The sequence below is a fragment of the Agelaius phoeniceus genome, chromosome 12 (assembly GCF_051311805.1).
Source record: "Agelaius phoeniceus isolate bAgePho1 chromosome 12, bAgePho1.hap1, whole genome shotgun sequence".
NCBI lineage: Eukaryota > Metazoa > Chordata > Aves > Passeriformes > Icteridae > Agelaius > Agelaius phoeniceus.
This window is the reverse complement of record NC_135276.1, coordinates 10554811-10575816: the sequence shown is the minus strand read 5'-3', so window position 1 is coordinate 10575816 and position 21006 is coordinate 10554811. Positions and strand designations below refer to the sequence as shown.

The 21006-nt window shown below is 38.5% G+C and overlaps 2 long non-coding RNA genes across 2 annotated transcripts in view; both read left to right on the top strand.

The window, feature by feature from the left end:
- Positions 1-14481, top strand: part of LOC143695117 (uncharacterized) — a 163447-nt gene extending 148966 nt beyond the window's left edge. Inside the window, exons 5-6 of the long non-coding RNA XR_013184055.1 lie at positions 1138-1210; positions 14473-14481. This is a non-coding gene — a long non-coding RNA (uncharacterized LOC143695117). The remainder of the gene's footprint in view (positions 1-1137; positions 1211-14472) is intronic.
- A 156-nt stretch (positions 14482-14637) lies between these two features.
- The window catches only part of LOC143695118 (uncharacterized), a 79655-nt gene continuing 73286 nt past the window's right edge, over positions 14638-21006 (top strand). The window contains exon 1 of the long non-coding RNA XR_013184056.1: positions 14638-14774. This is a non-coding gene — a long non-coding RNA (uncharacterized LOC143695118). The remainder of the gene's footprint in view (positions 14775-21006) is intronic.

Here is a 21006-nt window from a genome sequence, read left to right as displayed (position 1 = left end):
AAACCTGACATGAGGTTTCATGGGAAACCAATTTTCATCTCATTTCCTTTGTGCCAAAATCTCTAAGGTGCAGACCACGGGAATTAAGTTCCAGAATCTCATTGAATGGGACCGGGATTAGGGACCTTGGTACCCAATTTTAAGGGTTTATTGTCTTATTATGAACAAAACTTGCTTGTTACTTTGTTAAAAGTTTTGTGAGACAATCCCGAAGTTCCTTAGACTAATGTAGAGTAACCTCAGTAGAAGGCAATTTTTCCTTTCAAAATTATCCAGAAGGTAGCAAAAATACATTAAAATTACTCTAGGAATGGTTACAGCTCCCTCAAATACTGAGCAAAAGAGGTGAAGTCACTGGAGAAAAGGAGTGACCAGCTGTGCTTGGAGAATGCAAGTTCATTCAAACCATGGGGTGTAGGAGAAAGAAAGCTGAAATTGTGGGTTCTGTGAATGATGGTCCAAGTGTGCCCAAGAGCAGAACCTCAAATTCTGAGTGAAAACCTTTTTTGGGGTATGTGTGTGTTTGAGCTTCTCCATGCCTCTGAGGCTGAGTACCAAGAGAGAGCTTCTGACCTTTTGGTTTTGTACATTCTTGTGTGAGACTTTGAGTTGTCTCACCACACCAGCTTGTTTTCAAATTACAAAATCACCAAATGCTTCTGTGATCATTGTAATGGATGCATTTTTCAGTTTTATTGTAGAACGGCTGTGCAAACTGACCATCAGTGTGATGTACATGAATGAATTCAAGAAATGTAACAAACATCAGAGTAATGAGAAATTTTAGGGGAAAATAGAAAATCTCTTGAGCTACCTGAGTCCTATGAGTCTCCATTTTGGAGAGCAAAAGTGTAGCAAGTTTGGCAGGAAGGCTCTTACAGTCGTTGATTAGAAGTTGACCTAGATATACTGCTGCAACTGTAAGCACAGTTTGGAAATGTGCATTAAATGCTGTTGATCGTGGAAATTGTAGCTGAGAATAGGAAAGAGAGAAAAAAACAGAGTCAAAGGTTGCTCCAAATTCCATATGGCAGCAACAAGTGTGAGCAAGCTAAGATTACCTCACCAACAGAAGTCTCAAGTGTTGAATGCCAAGTTAGAGCCCCAAAATAAGTTTTTCCTCATTCACTTTTGCAGAAATTTAGTAACTGCAACTCCAACTGCAGCTGGAGAGCAAGAGGAAATGAAACATTTCTCAGAAAATGTAAAGGTAAGATACGCGCGTGTTAATCAGGCAGTGTTTATATCCTCCTCCTTTGCTCTTCCCTGTCCACTTTCCCAAATTAGAAGGGTACCCTCAGTGTTCTGGCAGCAGGAGTATTCAAAAGAGAAGTTGAACTGCTTTTTTTAGAAGTTCAGCCAAGCTAAGTGCAGCCAGTGCTCTCAGAAAGCAGCACCTACCTACCCTAAGGAAGCTGAAGGTTGTTTTACTCCCAGAAGAGCACATTATTCCACCTCATGTTTCTTCAGGATTTTTCTAAAACCATTGCTACTTACAGCTTTGCTTCTGGGTAATAAAATCTCATTACAGTCCTTTTACCTTCCTAGTTCAGAACTCTGAAATGAAAATATCTTGGTCTCTAGGACTTCTGCTGGGTGTGCTGAGCTTATGGCTCTTTTCTCATCTTAAAGATGTCCTCAAGCCAGCAATACTTAACTAAAATTCTCTACATGTTCCAGTTTTGAGAGGCCTAGAAGTCATCTTGACCTGAAGCTCTAGAACTGTGAACAATCTTATCACAAGTCAAACTGCAAAACCATCAGATATTTCCAGGCAGAGAATACAAGTCTCCATGGGCCAGCAAAGTGGCAAATGGTATAATATCCTAATTGCATCAGCATAATACAATGCCATTGTTTTCCTGGGTAGCCTTCTTAATTCTGAGTGCCTCAAGGTGCACGCTAATTTGTTTTGCAACCTGCAGCTCAATTCTCTATTGATAATATTGAAATTATAATTTTTACAAGTTTTAGAGAAAGGTACTTATGTTCTTTACACTTAAGTAGAAAATAGGTAAAGAATGAGGCTTTCTAAGCCTTTTGAATGCATCTTATTGTGGTAACTGCATCTAATTGTGATAATTTTCTGTATGTATTTAATCTTATTTAAATTCTCTGTGATGATGGGTTCTGTGCATGTGATACAGAAGTGTTTCTAAAAGTAGTTGTCATTGTGATCCATTAGAGTCTATCTAATGCAATATCTATCCCATAAAGTCAGGGATTCATGAGACTACAAAATAATTATTAAGATAATAGTGTAAAAAAGGGACAAAACCAAATTATGTAACATTAGCTTTGATAAATTTTTGTTACATAAAATTAAATCTTGAAGTAGAAATTTACTAGGTTGAGCATATAAGTATCTGCTCTGAAAAAGTATATTTTCTCATATTAAAAATATTTTTCTTACAGCACTGGCTACAAGTGTCTTTTTCTTATCTCTTATGGTTTCCAGTACTATGTAAATTCATAGCTCAGAGGAATGGTGTAATTCCATGTAATGAGTTACATGATATACTGAGCCAGTTTTAATGTATCTTAGTTTGAGAGAGGATTTTATTACTTTTCCCAAATATTATTTTGTTGTTTCAATATTACCATAAAACCTCATTCAGATAACTCTAAATATCTTCTTTAAAGCTTACACAGGCACCAGAACTGAGGGGGTACAGACACAATGCAATCCTTAACTCACCCCTATTGAGCAGGAACAGAACAGGAGCCTCAAAGCTGCTGGGGGTCTTACATATCTCATATGTGCTGGAACAATGAAACAAATTATGAACAGGGCTTAAGGCTCAGCTCTGAATTCTTGCCTTTGTGAGTTTGTGTCTCATGCATGGAGAGCAGTGATTTTCCAAGGTACTCTGAGATGTGGCCTGTCTGTCTGTGAATAGAAGCAGATGGATTATTTTCTGAAGTTTGACATTCAGACAGGGATCTCTCCTTCTTTGGTCCGGCACTTTTATTAAGTCTGCACATGGAGGTTTTATATATTAATTCATTCATTTCAATAATAATGTATTTATATTGATAAAAGCATAATTGCTAATCTCACACACTACAATGCTGTTCTGCTCTGCTTTAAAATGTACTAGGGTAAAAAATGCAATTACTCTAATGCACAGAATCTAAACCTACCCAATTTTAGGCTGTGCTGAAGAAATGATTATAAGGTCAAAGATGCACATTCAGAGTTATTTCACAGAGAACATCTGAAGTGGTAGCTAGTTTTACAGAATGTTTCAAATGTGTTGAATTGGCCAGCCAAAGAACTCCTTGGCTGATATCATGACAAAAGATGTGTGAGTGTTCAGGGCCCCAGAGCCCAGCAGTGAGGCAGAGCCAGGTTACACAGATGCCATTCAGCTGAATCTGCTTTTGGATAACCTCCATGCGTTTACTCCAAGAGAAAATACGATTGTGTGACAAGCAAAGCCTTTTGCTGCTCAGAAAACAAATGCTGTATTAAGTTTAATTACTTCAGCCACCTACTGATGATCTGAAATATCTTTTAACAAACTGAGAGTTCTCAGCTTGGCTGTTGCCTTGCCCGCATGATCTTTCACTGTACAGCTGTGGGGAAGTGCAGCAATCGGAGTTTAGATTATTCTTCTGGCAGGTCATGAAAGAGAAGTAGTTTTTCTTTACCCTTCTACCTTATATTTGGATTTAGTGACATGATGAGATTTATCAAGATGAATCTGCATCTGCCAATACAGACAAGTGAACAGAGGGGGAAGATGTCATTACAAAAAAAAGATCAATAATTATGGGCCAAATGCTGCTTTGACTGAAATGACAGAAATGGCATGGCTTTCAACAGAATTAATACTTGCAAATCACTGACAGTAAAACCTTATAAAATTTTATTTCTATTCATTAGATTGTTCACAGTTCATATATGTATGATGCAAAACAAACTTGGAAAATCCTTGCCATATTTTATAGGAATGGCACTTTTTCATTCTTTTTCAGACTACTGTGAGGAAAACATGGTATATGTAAAAGATCAGCTGCTGGCATTCAATTAGGGCTATAGGTCATACAAGAATGCCCCATCTTGGCATAAGCATCAGCAACTGGATGCTGTTCTTCCAAAACTCAGTGTTATGTCTTCTATTCACAGTCCTGTGACTCTGAAATGCAAAAGTTTCTCAGAAGGTAAAAAATCAGAGTGGGTAACTTGACCCCTCCTCTTTCTGAAGTAGAAAGATTGAACATAAAGTGGTTTTTTGATCTTTGAAATTTACTAAGTGTGAATCTTAGGGGCACCATAGCAGCTTTCCTAAGAAGTAGGTGAAGGACACCTGTGTATGGCTTAGGGAGCTCTCCTTCACTGTCTTCTTTCAGTGTGCTTTATTCACAGGGGTGGAACCCACTCAGCAACTTTCAGACAGCAAAGTTTGTACAGTGGGATGCTGTTAACTGGACAATTGGATTATTTTCCGTTTTTAGAATAGCTACTGCATTTCAGAAAAGCAGAGGGAAGCTCTTGTAGTTTTGTTTTGGTTACAGCTACATGACAACATTTTCTCAACTTCTCAATAGCGCTCGTTTTCTTACAAGAGGAAAAATCACTGGCCTGTTCACAAAAAAAAAATGTCTTTGGTCTCAAGGCTTATGTATTCACTGGGGAGGTTGGACTGTGCTCCAGCAAACAGAATTAATCAGCAAGTCATTGCCTTCCAGAAGTAATGTGTAACACCTTGTTTTGTTCCTTGGTTCAAAAGGCACTGTCACTGTTGTACACCAGTGTGGTTTTTTTAAAGGCTATAATTCATATGCAAACTAAGCAGGGATTCATGATTTCATAATAAAATGTTGAAACGCTTTGATCATGAGCTGGAAGGAGGTGTGAAACAGTGCTTCAGAAACAGACAGATATTTGTGTAATCAGCCTTTATGTATTGCCAGTTCAGAATAATAACATATAAAAAGCCCCAACTTACCTCATCTGCCTGGTACAGCCAAGGCATAAATAAAAGAGAACAATGGAATTACTATTACTCACTCACTGAGCCCAGCTACATCACTGTATTCTTTATAATTGCTGGCAAGAAGATTAATGTTTTGTTAAATATCAGAGTAAGGTCACAAGGGGGCTTGCAGGACTGTCTAAACATCTAGGTTTTAAACTCCTTCCTTCCTTCTTTCCTTCCTTCCTTTTTTCTTTTTTTCTATTTTTTTTTTTAATTTTAATTTCACAGAGATGAACTTTCACCATTTCCTTTAATTGTGACTTTTATTCTTTTGCATTTGAAAACTTTTGACAACACAAAAATAAACAAGGACAACAATTGCTGTATGGCTGATAAAGCTTAATCACCATGTTGATGGTAAGGAGTTTAGTGTGTTAGAAATTGTCCTATTTCATTTTGCCTCTCATGTCTCTGTTTTTTCATGTCTGTTAGTTCTGTATCTAAATTGGGATTTTTTTCCTCATTATATTAATGCTAGTTATCCTAAATTGCAATCTATTTGCTCTTTCTAAATGTCTGCTAACTTTCAGCTTGTGATTACAATGACAAGACAGTTGAGGTGAAAAGCTCATAGCTTTGCAGATTGAGGAGATTTACACCTTCTGCTCCTTCAGGTATATGTACCTGAGGTTACTAGCTCCAATTTCAGATCTTTTGCAGCAAACAGGTGTTGACATTTTCTCTTTGTACAGATAAAACCTTATGGTTACCAGTTTCCTCTGTCATTCTATAGAAATAGTCATAGAAATATTGCATCATAAATTTTTTTAAGAAAGTAAAATATATGATCCATATGGTAAAACAGCTTTAGTTAGAAATAAATGTTCACATAAGAGATTTCTGGTAAATATAAACACAGTTGTTTCTGGTGAAGGAGCAAAGAAATTATATAGTCATCTTAATCTCTTGTTTAGACTACTGCCAGTCATTTGCAAAATGCAAATATCTTCCTCATTTGGCTCAGATTATCCTCCAAATTACACAGGAGCAGTCTGGGCAGCAGCAAGCAGTCTCATACCAGAATGGTGAGTGTGTTTTCAGGCCAGCCCCAGCCCCAGCCATGGCACAAGGGCTCTCTGAAGGTTTTGGCCCTGGAGGTGCTCCTGGGGCCAGCGCCAGGACCTGGGTGCCACAGGACCATGGTGTGCCCCCTCTCCCTCCTGCCTCTCTGTCACTTCTGAGAACACAGGGGGGCATTAATGGCACCAGCAAAGCAGAGAAAGGTTTGTATTAAAGAATTCTAATTTCTTGGTGTCATTTGCACACTAACACTGAGAGGGCTCCTTAAAAAAATTGTCGTTAGAGTCCATTTGTGTTTTTTAGTGGAGCAGGTTTTTCCTCAAAGACAGGTAATTTTATGTGGTATTACTGATTTTATGAATTATATCTTCAGTTATCTAATATTAAATGAAAAGAAGGACTTCAAATATGGGCAGCAGTGGTGAAAGTCATAGATTTAAATCCTACCACTCTGCACAGAATTAGCAGTGCTGCCAAAAAGCAGAATAAGCAGTCTGCAATACCTCAACAGCTCTGACTGACTTCAGAATAAAAGGTTTAGCAATATGAGCTAAAGGAAATAATGGATCCAAGAACTCCTGCTCTTGGTCCAGTTTAATCTATGACTCTTGGAAAAGTATTTTATTCTGCCTTACTCACTTTGCCTGTTAGAAATGAGAAATAATGAAAAATCTGTTCCTGTTTTCTTAGAGGTCAGTCATGAAAATACTGTGTGATTAATTATATACCAATAGGTGTTAAAGTGTTGTTATAAGAATCCTATTCTCTACATTCTTCAATGTAGAACTGTGAAAATTAGCTGTAGAAAATAAAATTTGAGTCCTAGATTGACTAATACTGAAAATATCCTTCAGTTTCATCATTTCTTGTTATCACAATTAGATATACCAAGATTTATTACCACATCATTGAAAAATTACTGCAGTTTTTCCCTTTTGTTACAATCCACTGAAATTTTAAGGACAAGAAAAGGCACACAGGAATGTTGGGGAATGGAATTTGTTAGAATTATTTTTAAAATTAAAATAAGAAGTAGTAAGACAACATATGATTCATTTAATTTGTAAGAATTCTTTATGAGCCATCACAATATTGTGAACTAATTACTCCATAATTTCAATTTGTAGCTCTGCCCTGGAGACATGAATGCTATTCCCATTTGTATCAGCCAAAGATCTGCTGCAGTTTTCTTTTCTTAGCAGCTAGTGTGGGGAAAAGCATGGCCTGGAGGACTTGGCAGTCTAATTTTGGTAAAGAAAAATTACTAAATATCAATCAATAATTGTTAGATCTTTCCCCTCTGACATTGCAGCCTCAGAGAGGCTTGCAGAAAGCCAGTGTCCAACGAGATGTTCCAAGCTTTGGCACCAAGTGTGGTCGATACCAGGGTCTCTGCAGAGAACAGCCACAGGTTTGCACTCTGCTCTTGCAATGACATGTTCACCCACCTGGTTTTGATATGGTTTATCTAAAGAGGGGAGCTGAAGCCCAAGCCTTTGGAAGGAAAATAAATGAAGTAGGAAAGCAGGGAGCAGGTCCAGTTCTTTAGTTTTTCTTAGTGGAAGAAACTGAGACTTTGACAAGTTTTTTAGTCTACTTTCAAAATGTTCAGCTCAGTACCACAAATCTCAAATAAGGGGTTTCTTAGAGCTTTCTTTGTCAGAGATACCAGTGAGATTTACTCACCAATTCTTGTCAGACCAGGTCACATAAGTCTAAAACTAACCTTTATTACTTGCATGTGCTTGATCAAGGAGCTCATCTGTCAAAAGTCCTTTATCTTTCCTCACATCACATTTCCTTCCTTGTGCATGCTGCTTTGGTGATGTTTCTGTAACAGTCAGGTCACTAAAATTGTTAATGAGGTTTGAAGAGGCAGAACCTAGGTTTTGCCAAAATTCAGGGTGGTTTTGAACTAAGCCAAACCTGTGGACAATCAGCTGAGACCTACAACCCTGAGTTATTGCAGCTCTTTTAATCCTGGCTCTTATCCAGCTAACTCCTTAACCCCAACACTAGGAAATATGCTTCTTAACTATCCTCAGTGGCTCTTTAACATAGTGTGGATAAATTTCTTCTCCAGTTCCTCTGGAGAGGCAGGAGGCAAAGCACTCTGCCATTGTCACAGCCCTGGGCTAAGGGTCCCTGAAGGGCAGCTTCAGTCCCTCACACAGCAGATTGGAATCAAATAATGAGGAACCCTGAGAAAAACCAAGTTTTAGCTTTTTGTCTTTTATACTGTCAAGATCAAAAAAAAAGAAGTTGGTAACCAAGTGAGGGATGGAATTTATTTTTCCAGACTCAGTTTCTCATGATGCATATTAACAAAATGCTTTCATTGCACATGTAAAAACTGAAATTATTGTTGTTCAGTTGTGAGATTATTTCCACTGGTTGCCTTCAAAGTATTTGCATGGTCAGAGAATGAAATATTAATCAGTGAAATTAAATAAAACAGAGTGGAACATCTTTAATATAGACAATCCTTTATAATTTATAGAGAGAGAAGGCACAGTATTTGTATGTGTAGAAGTATGTATGGTGTGCAGAGGAGAAAAATAAAGTGGAAGAAACAACACTAGAAGTTATGTATTAAAGACATATAACACATTAAAACTTAAAAAGCTAAATGACTGTTCAGGTTAAGGACCTATAAAAGGTATATTAATATGTACAAAAACAAGAATGTGAAATTAATTAGTCTTGCTTTGAAGGAGAATTTGCCCAAGGCTGGAGTTCTTGTGACTTATGTTGGGGAGCAATGGGAAATAGTTCTGCTTATTTGTTGATCCATTCAGCTGAACTTAGTGTAGTTGTTTGTAACCTTGTTAATTCAGACAGATGTGATGTCATCTCTCACTGCTCCCATCCAGCCCCTCTTTGCTGCAGTTAAGTTAAACCACAGGAAAAGAGCAGTCAGGAGCACAGAAGAGTTCCATAATTGAAAATAGGTGCATTTTGCAGTTGAACATTCCTGCAATTTGGAACTGAAACCAAAAGTGAATGTACAGCTTTGCTCCTGGGAGAACAAGAATGGGAATTTTCCTCTAACTGCCTTTTCTATGCAGTTCAAGTCAGTGATCATATTTTAATAGAGGCCATCTCTCCATTATTTCTTCTAAGTACAACACTGTTACTATGTCAACTTCTTTTCTCAGGTGACAAGTGAGTAAATAAGTTATTACATGTCTAGAAGAGGGGGAGACACTATAAATATCAAAGGTAAGAATGAGAAAACTCAGAACTATAGTGTGCCACTGATAGACTCCAGGCTAGAATCTACCAGCAGAAAACATCTTTTTAATCAGAAGACAACTCTGGCTTCTGGGATTCTGTTTTGCCAATCATTTTGAGGTAGCTGCTGTAGTCTATCAGTAAATAGCAAAGCAAACAAGGAGGACACTGAAAGCCTGGAGAGGGTTCAGCAAAGGGCCACCACGAGTGGCTCAGGTGTTGGTCTTGTCCAACTTGGAAAGGACAAGGTTTGGTGGGACCTCTCAGCAGGCCCCAGTGCCTGCCAGGGGATTTGGGAACAGGGACCAGGTCGCAATTCTAGAGTTAAAAGTAAGCTGAGTTTTCCTTTTGAAAATATGTTAAAATATGATCATTCCTTTTTCAAATATTCTAAACCAGTCAGGGAATCCAAGTCCCTCTTTCAAAATGTCATGTTAGGGCATGAATTAGTGAGCAGGGTATTTTGATTAGAGATGATATCCAAGAAAATTGAGAAATAGAAGCTTGAAGCTTATGTGCCTAAACATTGACAGTGATGGTTCTTACTTTATTGATTAATCTAAATGTAAAAGACAGGTTGCAAAAACCTATTAGTAAGCTCCCTGGGAGTGTTTTCCTCTGATATTTTTTGTGTGGTTATATTGATTTTTGTATGGCTGATTTGCCTCCAGAGACACCTGTGAATCCCTCAGATTCACCTGCAGGGCTGGGTTTGGCTGCAAAGTGTGGTCAGCATCATTGTTCTTGCTGGAGTACATGGTTCAGACTGCAAAGCAGCTGTGCTGCTTGAGGCTCTGTGCATCAAAACTAATCAGTAAAAAATCAGTTTTTGAGATTTCAGTCAGCATGATGAAAGACATTAGGTGGCAGCTTTGCAGAAGCTGGGCACACAGATACCTTTGAAATTCTGGAGTGCTCACTGGGAAGTAGGACTTGTTTCAGCACATTGGGAGGTGTTCCTGGCAAAGCCTGTAGTGATGTACATCAGACATTTAGATGGCAAGTATATCCTCTTAATTATATGCAAATTTACTGTAAAATCTTTTCTTTCTTGTTAAACCTTAGATTGAAAGAGAAATTCTGAAATGGAAAAGATGGATGTGACCTGGGTTTTGCCAAGTCACAGCTGCCCTTAGAATGTGGCTCTGTGAACAGACTAGTTGGAATAAACTTTAATTTTAGTTGCAAGACAGGTTAGACAGCTTTTATATTTGTGAGCAGCATTCAGAGGGACCCTGTGACAGGCCCTAAAATACCAGAGACCTCCAACAGTTTAGTTTTGAACAGTCATCACATTACTTCTTTCATAAGGGCAAACTTTACAAGCCAGTCACTACCTCCAGAGTTATTATATCTGTTTCATCTTTCCTGTACATGAATATGAGAACTACTCTTGCAGAATTACAGTTTGGTAAAATTGACCATGTGAAATTTAATTTGTTAAAATGCCACAAAATATACTATTGCATGTAGGCAAAAATCAATGAGAGCTGCAATTTTTTTTTTATTGTAAAAATAAATAAAAACCAATCTAGCTGCTGAGAAGACAATTATTATGAAGAGTAAACAAGAAAAAAAGAGTACTGAGGGATAGTCTCAGTGTTCTGAACATTTAATTTTTTGCCTGCCATTCCATGTACAGAAAATTCAAAATAAAAAGAAGTAACAAAATTATATTGTAATAAGAAGCTCAGGAATAAAGGTTAATGGATTATATGGGACATTGGCTTTTGAGTCTTACTGTACTCCATATTCACTTTTATATTCCTGTACTTGAGCAGGGGGAAGTGTTTTTGTCCTTTTGTACTCACAATTAATATATCAGGGGAGCTGCCTGCCTGCACGTGATCAAAGGCTGCAGGCTCTGGGACTCCCATGATCAAAAAGTATCACAAAGTCAAAGGAAAAGAATCAAGCAGGTTATATGCAAGGTATTCTGAGACCTTCACTGCTACAGAACTATTGAAAATGTGTGAGAAATAGCAGGAGGGAGTTAGGGTGAGGACAGGAAACCCAGGAGGGTCAGAAAGGGTGGATGTGCAGTCAAGGCTCAAAATGTCACCGGATTTCTGGTGGGAATTTTCCTCTCGGGATTAGCAGCTCTCCCTATAGGTCCGTGGTTCCCTGAACCCTGGCAGGAGCAGTGCTGGGGTCAGTGACAGCCTCAGCTCCCCTGGGGCTCCCCAGGCTCTGTGCCCAGGGCTGGGCTGGATCTTACTGGTGTGGGGATGCTGTTACTGGTGTGGGGATGCTGTTACTGGTGTGGGGATGCTGATACTGGTGTGGGGGGATGCTGTTACTGGTGTGTGGGGCTGCTGTTACTGGTGTGTGGGGATGCTGTTACTGGTGTGTGGGGATGCTGTTACTGGTGTGGGGATGCTGTTACTGGTGTGGGGATGCTGTTGCTGGTGTGTGGGGATGCTCTTACTGGTGTGTGGGGATGCTGATACTGGTGTGGGGATGCTGATACTGGTGTGGGGATGCTGTTACTGGTGTGGTGATGCTGATGCTGGTGTGGGGGTGCTGTTACTGGGGTTGGGTATGCTGATACTGGTGTGGGGATGCTGTTACTGGTGTGGGGGTGCTGTTACTCTGGTGTATGGGGATGCTGTTACTGGGGTATGGGGATGCTGTTACTGGTGTGTGGGGATGCTGATACTGGTGTGGGGATGCTGGTACTGGTGTGTGGGGATGCTGATACTGGTGTGGGGATGCTGATACTGGTGTGTGGATGTTACTGGGTGTGCACACTGGAGGGTGCTCGAATTTAGAGAAGAGGGAGCTCCTTGTGCTGGGGTCCTCCCGCGGGCAGGCAGTGAATGCAGGGCTGAGCTTTTGGCGTGTGGCTGCTGTCAGGGAGCAGCCAGTGACTCTGGGACACTGCTCTGACTTCGCTCATCACCCAGCCTGCATGAACTTGAAGTAATTTTTTGTGCTTATTGAAAAATTTGGGCTCAGCTCATGATTTGCATTGCTTATATTACACGTGCTTAATGTACCTCTGTGCAAGCCTGCACTTAAATGATTTTCCTATTAGTGTATTTCTCCTTGTTTATATGTCTATTTATTCTTGTTTTCCTCAGGCTGTTTTGAACGTCATTGGGAGTTAAAGATGATGTATGGCACATTCCAAAGAATTGTAAAAAAAAGACAATAGAGCATATTTCTTTCATGCCTGAATATATTAATTCTTGTTTAAATAAGAAAATGCACCCAAAAAAATTGTAAACAAGGAATCAGTTGCAATCAGATTATGCATGAATAATGATTTGCAACCTCATCTCAGATAGAAACAACAAAAAAATCAGGTTTAACTGCTAATGGGTTTAGGAAACATTTCTCTTTTTCAAAGGAAATTACTCAATGGAATAAAACCACCCTTTTTAAAATAAATTGATTAATTTACCTTTTGTTCCAAGATAAATAAATAATCATAAATACTGTCCTTAGCATTAAAAGAGGTATAATTCTCTGACACATGTACTTGTGTTGGTGATGGAATTTGACCTTGACTTTATGACACTCATGTCTGCTTTCTTTAAAAACTCTTTCTGGGTTTTATGGCTGCTCCTATACAGGCAGTCCTGCAGTTTGTTGGTCACTGCCTCTGATTCAAAGCATATCAATGGGAAAATTCTTTCCAGCTTCACTGGGTTCTTGTATCAGGCTCTGATTTGATCTGGTCCTTTTGCCCATAAAGTCCTGTGCAATGCTTCTAGAGACTTCAGTGTCTCTTCTGGCCAGCATTTCTGTGCATCATTATGTACCTATAGCCATAGTTCACTTTTTTCATTGACTTTTTGAAGTCTGTTGCAACAGAAATTTTTTTCCACATGATTTTTTTTTTAAATGCAGTTTCAAAAAGGTTGTGGAGTTATTATCTTTTTTTTAAAACACCAGTAACATATAATTTCTTTCCTGCCTGCATAGTTTAGCCTTAATGCCAGAGGATAAGAAAATAAATAGCACTGTATTTACATTTCAGATTCAGTTTAAGTGTGTGAGTATAGAAAGAGCAATTTTTCCTTTTGGTTACATGAATAAAGCTTCATAAGTGTTTGCAGGATTGAGGTTTTAATTTGTAACCCTGATCTGGCTGCACGAACAATTCTAATAAAGTTTAATGAACATTATTAAAAGTTTATATGCAGGCAAATAGGGTTGCACATTTGGAGTAGTCATTACTCCCCTCCAAAAGAGAAGTGGCTTGAGGTAGCTCCAATTTTCCATTCACAGAAATAGGGGCATCAGGACAGCAAGGAGCAGAGCAGGATCCCCTCATCTTCCAGACAAAGCACAACAGAATAGTGGGGTTTTCATGGAAGCCAGCAGTGCTTCTTTTGCAAAGAAAGAACAGCACATTTCCATAGAATGTTCTTGGAGTTTGCACCTGAGGTGTAATGCACGATCTGTGAGTTCCCATTCAGCAGCCCCAGAGTGCAGGTGAGGAGCTCTGTCCCTCTGTCCCTGAGAGCCAGCCCTGTCACACTGGGGTGCAGTGAGGAGGAGCACAATGTCCCATTTCCCTGGGCTGCACCAAGCCACGTTGTGGAGCTGCTCCTCACTCACTGACTCATTTTTCTGTCTCTATTTTCTTTCTCTTTCTATCTCTCAGAAGATATTACAAATACTGGTAAAAGACTTTCACTGAAGCCAACTCACCAGCACAAAACCTGCTTAGCTTCCCTCCTTCTTTGCTTTGGCTTATCTTTATCACAGAACAAAATCTTTACCTGGAACTGAATCCTACTGTAAGGTTTGCTCAGCAGAAGTTAGTGCCCAACTCAAGTAGTTATTCCTGTGAACTGGGTCCTTCACCTGTGGCTGCAGACTGAATGTCTGAGAAGAGAGGGTCTGACCTAGAAGAGATAATCATGTCAATAAATTGATTTTTTGAAAAATCTCATTGGTTCCAAGGGAGGTTAGTCCTGCAAATGAAGTTACTCGTGTACTTAACTCTTTGCTGGATCAGGTACTGTAAACTCTCTGGGGGAGGACCCATGTTTTCTTTTATTTGTCTGTAAAGTGCCATGTATACCTATGGCACTGTATAAATAAATAATAATAATAGAAACAATAAAAACCATCTAGGGATTAAGCAGGCCTTTTAAAGAGGCCAACTGTTCTTCACATAAATCTTGGATCTAATTTGAGCTCTAATAAGCTCCATTTCCTGCTTTCCCAATATTTTTAAGCTGCATTGCAATAGCTATCTTTTTTTTTTTTTTAACAGGTGTTTTAAGAGGGCCCTAAGGCAAGTATCTAATCAACCTAATGGAATTTTCCATGCAGTTAAGTGTTTTATTCAGCTCAAAACATTGTCTTTGATTAGACTTACCACCTTCCCTTTTTGCCCTTTTACATTATTTTGGCAGGCTCTGCAGGTGGATAAGCTCCATCTCCACTGCAGCTCCATCCTGTGTGGAACAGCCTCTGTGTGTGCCTGCTTGGGTGCCTTTGAGCCAAAGGAGAGAACTTTGGAGGCAGCTCCACAGCCCCAGCCCTGGGTGTGTGCAGGATGGCCTGTAGTGCAAGGTACTCAGTTCTTAATGAGCCCGCTCGTATCCTGTGAGTGACCCCATCCCTCTGCCTGCAGTCCAGGCCAACTATCCAGGATCTGCCTGGAGTCTGGGCTGGGCTGTGGAGCCTTGCTGAACCCTGGCTGCTGAGCCTGACTCTGAACTGGATTAATTAAAGCTGACTCATGTATGCCTGTGAGAACCACAGTCCTCTTAGGTGGTAGTGGAGGTTTTTCTGAAGAATGTGGCCAGCTCAGGTGCTTTAAACAAACTCTTTTAGCCTCCCAGCCTTCTTTTTAGCTTGGTTTTCTAGAATGAAAGTTGGTTTTAATCATATGAGGATATAACTTATTACATTATGCTTAATATTTTCCCACCTCCTGAGGTGTTGTGAGGATTTTTAAAGTAATATTTATACAGCATTTTGAAGATAAAAAGCATTGCATAAGTGGTAATTATTATCTACATTTATTTTCATGCCTCAGTTGAAACATCTTTTTCTCTTTGTCTAAGATACTTAATTTTTCTTTTGCCTTTCTTTTTTTTTAATTACTGTGTTATTTTACTTTGAGATTTCGGGGTATAATTTTGGAGAAGAAAACTGCTGTACAGATTATATTGTACTGTGTCAGATAGTTCTTCTCTTTTTAGTTTTTCATCCCATGATGAACTGATGCTTTCACCAGTCCAATCTGCAACCAGAGGTTTATTCATGCCAGAACAGAAGAATAGTTTGATTGTTCAGGAAATCAGCCAAGACTCAGAAGGCCTAGATTCTCTCCATTCTGATGCAGGTTTCTTGTTTGACATTGGAAAAATCACTTAATTTCTTCATGTCTCAGCTGGCCATCTGCAAAGCAGAAATGGTGCTTCCCTACTGTGTACTCGGGTTTTAATATTACTTTTCTATATGAGGCAGTGTTCATAAGGGTGATAGGAGAACCAATATACTTCAAAAGGCATCTTTGATCATCAGTGATCAGAGCCACTGATGAGTGAGTCTGCAGCTCACTCATAGATCCAGTGACTTACAAAATGGATATGGGGCCTATATTTCAAAATGCATACTAATTTAATTCTCAGTTAACTATTTGGTAAATTTTATTCATAATACTGTATTTATGTTTTTATTGAATTTATTATAGCTATATTTAGTCATTAAATAAGACAGTTTCTATCTTCTTTGGAAAGAATCAATAAACAATCTTTTCAAGATCATTAATAGGCATATCTCTATGGCTCCTGCCAGTGTCTGTACTCCCAAAAGAAAATATATACAGTACCTAGGGCTTGGCCCCCAGAAAAATGATGATGAAGTTGTCTCTGTAAATTTTGCTTTGGAGTGTATTTCTGTGATTTTCTGCTGGATATAAGCAGCCATTTCATTCTGTTACCCAGAGACCATTTGTTCTTGCCATGATATGCAAAGGCATATTTTCATTTCTCCTCATATCTTTATCCATTTGTGATGTGGTTGCTGCTGGTGGACTGTATATTGGTAATTAGATATGGAAACATATATGTTCATCCTCCTTTCTAGGAGTAAGCTGTTATACTCAACTTATTCTCTAATTTACGTAGTAGGGGGAAAGTATGGAGGTATTGTAAAACATATGATGAGGAAAAAGCTTCTAAACATAAACACTCATGGTTTCATTACTTTCTTGATCAGCCTACAATGGTGAAAAGGTGGGTAAGATGGAGATAAAAAGTTTATTATATTTCAGCTGAATTTAGTTATGCTTTTCAAATGGTTCTTCTATCCCAGTGGGAATGAACCATGGCAAGATAATGTTACTTAATAGTTTTATTTCTAAAATGCATCTTCTTTTCTCTATGCATGCAAGTGCTTTACAGCTTCAATAAAAACCATTGTGAAACAGACACTAAAACATTATCCTAAATATCATTTCACTTTCTGCCTTAAATGTAGGCATTAAAGTAGTAAAAGGAGATCTACTACAAAAGTAAAAATGAAAACCAGAACAGTTTGCATGTGGGGATAGTGATCATTCTAATCATGCTGAAGTTTCTATCAGCTGCAGTTTCAGTATCTTGAAATTGCACTGGATAGGCTCAGATCCAAATTTCCCCCCGAAATGAGGTTGGTTACTTGAGATATCAGACATATTCTGAATGCATTCCTATGGAAGAATGAAGTTACAGCCCACGAAAGGCTTTGAACTCTTTATACTTTGGCAGTTGTTAATGTTGAAATAACCGAATTGGCTCTTGCTGGAAGCTGATCCCACAGTGCCATGGCGTTCCTGTCCAGTGCTGCTGGTCTTCCCTTGCACGTGCAATGCTGAAAGGGGAACCTGTGCTTCCAGGCCATGGCTGCCATGATCCTCTGCATTTGGTCAAACTAACCAGGGAACCTGCTTGTAGCCAAGAACCACTCAGGAGAAATGCACCTCAGGAATTAACCATTCATTCATGACTGTCTGAAATACACTTTGGCACTATATCCAGAAAATTTGTATGTTCAACTTTCTCTTACCAAAAAAAAGGTATTGAAAAACAAATTCTGCCCCACCTGGGAAGGAGGTTTGTAAGTTGTGTCCTGCAATTAGTATTGTTTTAGATAAATTCTGTTAAAATGGCCAGCACTAAGGCAGTAGGTCTGCACATCAAATGGTTTTCTCTTAGCCTTGTTCCTATTTGTGATACAAACACCAGAGTATTTTATTGTATTTTGATATCTACTGGCTTCTGACAGATGTACTTTTTAACCTCCACATTGCTATTGTTAAACTGCCTAAAGACTTGCTTTTCAGCTGAAACTTCTACAGAGCTGAAAGGTGAAAATGCCTCTGAAATTAATTTATTTGCCTTTCACGGAGTGTGGTGATGCAGGCAATATAAGAGAGTACTGTGATTTCTTGAGTGAGGAAAAGTAGCTGTCTCCTATCTAAAATTCTTTTGCCTAAAACTTGAAGCTAAAAATAGTAATAGAATCTCACTAAGAAGTGACTACTCAAACCTGAGGTGTTAAACAGAGTTCTCATTAACTTAATTATTTGTTTGGAAGTTATTAAACTTTCAGAAAAGTCACCTAGAAATGAAAGAGCAGGGCAGTAAAATCTCAGTATTACAGAACTAAACTTGTACTTACTAAACAGGGAAGTAAATGTTATGATGCCAGGTAGATCTTAGAGTGAAAGAATTGTATGTAACTCTGGACAGTTAGCAGGAAACAAGATGATGTCAAGAAATTATTTCCTATAGGTCAATGGTTGTATGGTTGTTGTTCCATTGCACATTGATAAGCATTTTGATGAATTTGCCAGCCATAAGTCCAGAACAGGCATGAGGGATCCGTGATAAATCCCATTTTAGGCCGAGAACAAGCTAAAGTAATGAATCCACTGAAGAATTGCTTCAGGAGCAGGAGCCCCAGGAGTTTTCTGTGGTCACTGCCTGGAGTGGTGTCTCACTGGAATGCTCTCCTTTCCTTGTGTACAAAATCTTTACACACAACCCTAAATTTGTTCTCTCCCCTTCACTGAGGGAAGTCTTCCATTAGCTGCTGGTCTGTTTGTCACCATGTGCTCATGATCTTTTTCTGCCATTACCATCAATTCATTACAGTAACACACTCTGCTCAAAGAATTCCAGTCAAGTGCTCCCAACCATGAAAGCCATTTGAAAGCCAAACCCAACTCTGCATCTAAATTTTGCAGTCCTTAAAGAGAATAAAAACAAAATGCATGGGTGTGATGTTGGCTCAGTAACATAATTAGCAAACTTCTAGTTGACTTCAGGAGAGGAGGTTTGATCCCAAACATCAATAGCTCCAGCCACCAGCAGGGCTTGATGTGAATCCTGCTTTATTAATTTCTGCTGAAAACTGAATTTAACTTTGCAAAGTGTTTTCTGCTCACATGTTATTTTGTTACTGTCCCAACTAAATTTAACTTTGCTAAACAATCTGAGAATTTAAATGAGTTTCCTGTCCATGCACATTTGTGATTTTTTTGTACCACTCATTTCTTTTTTGATAGCACATTGTTTTATTCTTTCAGTCTTAAAAAAAAAGAGAGAGAGAAAAGAAAAACCTGACACAAAAGTGAATTTTTTTTTTATTGCATTTCATTTTAAGTCGTCTTTTTAAAGATCTGTCATTTATACAATGACAAGAAAACTTTCTAAATTGGAACTAATTTATGAATTCCTTCTTTTTGGCATAATGTCACTTTGCAAGTTAAAATGATAATGACTGGAAAGATCAAATATGTTTATCTAAAAAAAGAAGAGGGGTTTTAAGAGTTTGTGCTCATTAGAAATCTTTGCAAACTCTGTACACAGCGGGCATTAGAGATTTTTTGAGTGCAAAAATCCTTTCAGTTAAGAAAAAGATGTAGTTGAGAATGGGAAAGGTTGAAGAAAGTTCAGAATCCCTTTGTGTAGCAACTATAAATGGGTGAAATATCTGTTTCTCACATATGTGATTTTTAGAATGAGATTTGATTTTGTCACCAAACCAATCCTTCATACTCTATGTATGTGATTGGATTCTTCCCATTCAACCTTCCATTCATGAGCAATCCTTCATTTGCACAAATATTCACAAGCCATTGTGTTACCTGTTGTTTTTTAATAACTTCTCCTTTGTAACAGTGATTTAGGAATGTGCATCCAAATGGCTTACAGTGGACCTTCAGTACACTGGAAAACTTTCTGACCTCTCTCCTTTCATTATGAGGATTTTGATGCAGAGGAAACAACTAAGCTGTAGCAAATGAAGTAGAATTAATACCATTATGCTCACAATGTGCCCACTGCCTGGGGGAACGCTGCCGACTGATCTAATAATACCAGAATCGCATCCTCACACCATTGTAAAATGCATCCATATGTTTCTTATCAAGGCCACTGGTGGCACAAGTCCTTGATCCAGGCAAGTAATAGTCTTTAAAGCTGCACAGAAGAAAAGTTTCATTTGGTGCTGTTCCTGTGCCCTGCATCGTTGCTTCCTCTTACACTTCTGAATTCTTGTTCCTACCAGTAATGTTGGCATGTCACCATCTGTTCCCTTTTCCAACATGTCAGTTTGTGTCTTTATCCTATGTTTTAATCTCTCATGATGTGCTCTTCACCAATGAAGTGTTTAAAAGTGGTGTGAGGAAAGTATTAGTCTATGATATAAAAAGGAAGAAATCTGTTTCTCCCACTCATTTTCTTTCACTGAAGATGTGTGGATTTTTAAAGCAAGGGCTTAAAAATAATTATGAAAGAATTATGAAAATGTTACAAAAATGCTACATATGAGATTTTCTAATGTTTTGTGTAGGCACAACTGGATTCAGTGCACATTTCAGATTGCAAGTGAATAAGGAAACAATTTCTGCCTTATATTACCAAAAATAGATGGGCTTGTAGTTTCACCTTAATGTCATTTTAGGTGTAGCTTTTACACACAAAAAAAAAAAAAATCCTTCTAATATCTGATGCAAAAGTATGCAAAGATTAGAAAAAAAGAGAGAAACATGAATAAGATCAAAAGTATTCAGACTACATTGTTTCATTTTAAAATCACTCTGAGGATTGTTTTCTCCCTCAAGATCATGAAGAAAGTTCCTATCCAGGGTTTTACTTTGGCACCACTTGTCACTGAAGAACATCTCACAGCTGCATGGTGATCTCTGGACATCTATCTTATTCTCAGAAGCTTCCACTGTCAGCTCCTGATGATGCTACTTTTTTTGACTAAACACAGCTTCTCATGATCAGTTGTTTTGGACATGCTGAAAAAAAATAGTGAATTTTTATGTGTGATATTACCCAGTGACAAAAAAGTATGATTTGTCTTTTTGTTTATAGAATAATTTGTTGGGGTTTTTCCATCTTTTGTATGCAAAATCTCTAAGGCAGTTCCAGAGTGATATGGGACAAAAGCCCTCCTATATGTGCAGTACTCACACTGATACTCCTGAGCAGAGGATTCAGTAACATTCTCCATTTTCTGTTCAGTGTCGTGAAGACGAAAGCTTAAATAAGAAGACTACAATTAGTTAACATGCCCTGTTATACAAAGCTTCAAATCTCGAGTGAAATATGAAAAGTGAACACAAGAGCAGGTGCTGCAGCTGGCTGGCATTAAAGAAAAGGTTTCATTGCTGTCACATATTTGAAGCACAAGAAGATGGGAGTGTCTGCGATCAACATCATATTAAAAGCCTTTTCAAAGAAAATAAGTGATCCCAAACTATTTGGATGCTATCCAGATTTCTTTGGAAGCACTCTAA